The sequence below is a fragment of the Microtus pennsylvanicus genome, chromosome 6 (genome assembly GCF_037038515.1).
Source record: "Microtus pennsylvanicus isolate mMicPen1 chromosome 6, mMicPen1.hap1, whole genome shotgun sequence".
Taxonomy (NCBI): domain Eukaryota; kingdom Metazoa; phylum Chordata; class Mammalia; order Rodentia; family Cricetidae; genus Microtus; species Microtus pennsylvanicus.
In genome coordinates this window covers 116,214,829-116,218,601 of record NC_134584.1, presented here as the reverse complement: position 1 = coordinate 116,218,601, position 3,773 = coordinate 116,214,829, and the positions used below count along the sequence as shown (strand labels likewise).

General features: G+C 46.6%; 1 pseudogene; it reads right to left on the bottom strand.

The window, feature by feature from the left end:
• Positions 1–2,352: 2,352 nt before the first annotated feature.
• On the bottom strand, positions 2,353–3,438 carry LOC142852511 (glutathione S-transferase Mu 1 pseudogene; annotated as a pseudogene).
• Positions 3,439–3,773: the final 335 nt, after the last annotated feature.

The window sequence follows — 3,773 nt, the reverse complement described above, 5'->3', positions numbered from 1 at the left end:
CATGCCTCTCTTGTTCTTTGCAGCCAGCATGGCAATATCAGATGGGTGGAGCCAGCGGACTTGATGCTCATGCACAAAATGCTGGGTGGTGTTCTCAAGCTCCTGTAAGAGATAGGAAATGGCATGACATAGACCTGCTTGGTGCAGCTTTGGAAACTGCCTCATTAGATCATAATAAGAAATACATCGACTTTCCTTTCTAAAAGATGCCATAGTCTCCCAATGCAGGGACTGGTGTCTTGAGTTCGTGTCCCTATCTGCTTGTGCCTCAGTGGCATATACCTGTGCATTTGCCTGTGTGCATACACCTGGGTTCTCTGCAGCCTTAGCAATGCATGCACATGCACCTGGATTCTCGGAAGTCTCAGTAAAACACAATGTCCTAGTTGCTTTGGAAGCAGCATTGCTGTCCTGTCACGGCTGGGGATAAGGAGGTGTGCCAGCTGTGAGGTGACCCTGTGGCTTTGATTCTCGAAGGATAGGAACGATTTCTGCCTCTGGGTCTTTCAGTATGGACTGTGTCTCTGCAGAGGGCATGTGGGAGAAGGCACTGAGGGAAGTTAAGAAAGTCTCACTAGGAAATTCATCCATTGGCTTGGGGGAGTTGCTTTAGGAGTCTTGATTTTCACTATCTGCTTCCCTTTGCTGGGGTACTTTCCAGAGACGGCATGTACCAGGGCAAGATGGTGTCTCTCTCAACATCCTAGGGAGTGTCCTATATTGGTTTTATTTATTTACTTTTATTGATTGGTTTGATTGTTTTTAGGGTTCTGTGGGCTGGTCCCCTGGACCTCATGCATATTGCTCTGCAAACACTCTACCATTGATTTGTAGCCCCAGCCTCTGCAGTGGTTTACATAATGAAATGTCAGCACCCCCAGTCTGTGTTGGGGTGCAGTATCAGTCACGAGATCTCTGGAGGAACAGAATCGATAGAATGATATATATTAAGTGGAAGTTTATTAGATTGGCTGACACAGTGCAGGGTGGGTAGGTTAACAGTGCTGTCTCATGCTGCAGAGGCCAAGAATATGCTTCTGGCTCAGTCTCTGAGTCTGGATGTCTCCTCAGTCCCCATCTGGCACTGATGGCCTGGGGGATTCCTGCAGAGGGGTTGGGATTCAGGCTGTGTGAGAAGCCAGAAGAAACTGCTTCTGATATCAGTGAAGGGATGCAGTTGCAATAGGATAAATGAACTCATCACTACAGTGAACATAAGGGGCTGGAGAGATGGCCAGGGGTTAAGAGCACTGACTGCCCTTGCAAGGGACCCAGGTTCGATTCTTATCACCTGTATGGAGGCTCATAATGGTCTATTACTCCAGTTCCAAGGGGATCCAGGATGTTCTTCTGGACTCCAAGGACACAAGGGCACCAGACACACATGTGGTACACAGATACACAGACAGGCAAAACACCCATGCATATAAAATGATGATGATGATGATGATGATAATGATAATAAAGGTAAATAGGCAAAAGGCAAAGTTTCTAACCACAGGAAAGTGCCACCCATATTAGGGCGGGTGTTCCCTTCTAATAATCTGACTGAGGAAATTCCCCACAGGAGTGCCTAGGCTTGCCCTTTGGTTAATTCCAGATGCAGTCACGTGGACAATCATTATTAATCATTGCAAGCACATGGCCTTTTTTCTTTGTGATTCCTGCAGGGCAAGTGAGACTGAGCCACAAGGCAACATTTGGGTAGAGTCATGCCTTGTGGGGACATGCACAGTTACAGTTCTATGCTATGTTCTAGTGCACCTTCTGAGGAGGCCCTACTCATAGCTTAATCGGTGGCATGAAGTCATTTAAGAAATCCAGGCACTATATAAGGAAGACCTGGGAATGAAATATCCGATTGTGTTCTGGGAGAATCCACAGAGGGTCGAGATGCTGTTGAATTATAAGTAGATATGATTGCAATGAACTGTGGTTAGTTCTCAGGAGAGAGAAGTGCGCAGCATCCTGGTGGCCTGATGACGGGTGGAATCTAATTGTTGGGCTGTCTGGCTCTGTCTGCTATAAACTGAGGTTCTCAGAAAAAAAGCCACGTGTATATTCAAGGTGTGAATTCTCCAGGGCTGACTGATGGGAACCTCCTGATTGTGGAGAGTTGGAATGGTGTATTTCCAGAGCCAAGGTATCTTTAGAATGACTGTAAAAGAGGAATCATTTTAGCTTTTTTTTTTTGATTTTTCGAGACAGGGTTTTTCTGTAGCTTTTGGTTCCTGTCCTGGAACTAGCTCTTGTAGACCAGGCTGGCCTCGAACTCACAGAGATCCGCCTGCCTCTGCCTCCCGAGTGCTGGGATTAAAGGCGTGCGCCACCACCACCCATTTTAGCTTTTTTTTTGTGTGTGTTTCAGGCTTTATTGGAGATGAGATGGGCCTTGGGGAGCCCGGCAACTGGGGAACTTGAGACAGTATTGACCTGTAGGGTAATTCTCAGGAACAGAGTGCAGGGCAGACATCAAATCACAGAAGAGGACTGTGTGGTCGGTTGGGGCACAAATGAAGAAGGGGCGTTTAGCAAAGGAAGCGGGGAGATGAAGACTGCATGGGTTTGACTAGGTTAAGAACTGAGGAGACAAAGCCGGAGAAGGGTGTGGGAATAACAGGGAGGCAGCAGTGTAGAAGGCCAGCTGTCCCCAGGGCCTGGAGGACCCTTAGCATAGACAGCTTCCCCATATAACAGCCAGCACAGCAGGGGTGTACTTGTTACACCAGTGCGCCATTTTTGGGAAGATAGGTGTTAGAAGAAAGCGACCCGTCTTCATGTAGGCAGAGATCTTCTTCAGGCCCTCAAAACGGGCCATGTAGTCCTTCAGGTTGGGGAAGGCATCCAGGCATTTGGGCTCAAATAAACGGTGCACGTCTAGGACATCATAGACGAGGAAATCCACATAGGTGAGCTTGTCCCCTGCAAACCATGGCCACTTGCCCAGGAACTCAGAGTAGAGCTTCATCTTCTCAGGGATGGTCTTCAAGAACTCTGGCTTCTGCTTCTCAAAGTCAGGCTTGGTACAGAGCATGATAAACTGCATGCGGTTGTCTATGACCTGATTCTCCACAATGTCGACACGAATCCTCTCCTGCTCTGTCTCACCACAAAGGTTGTGCTTGTGGGCAAGGTAGTGCAGGATGGCATTGCTCTGAGTGATCTTGGTCGATCCATCAATTAAGTAGGGCAGATTGGGAAAGTCCAGGCCCAGCTTGAACTTCTCATTCAGCCATTGGCTTCTATCATAGTCAGGAGCGTCCCCCATGGTGTATCTCTTCTCCTCATAACTTGAGTCTGTGTATTCCAGGAGCAGGCGGATGGGGTGTGTCAGACCGCGGATATTCCAGTATCCCAGGAGCATAGGCATGGTGCTGGTCGTAGCTTTTTCAAACTGTCTTCAGTAAGGTAGACTTGGGTCTTTGGACAAGCTGTGACTTTATCTCATTTTAGCTTTTTAAAAATTATTTTTGACTAAGAATTTCATACATTATATATATATATATATATATATATATATATATATATATATATATAATGTTTCCATCAACTCTACCCTTTATTTTCTCTCTCCCCAACTCCTCCCTATCTTCATCACTACTATTACCTCCAAATTTCATATGCTCTCTAATATATTTTCTTGTAAACTTACAGAGTCTTCTTAGCACTTTCGGTATGGGCACGAGTGATTCTAACACAAGGGGATATGATACCCCCTCTGGCTTCTGAGGGCACTGCACGTACTTCGCACATATATACACAAATAGACGTAC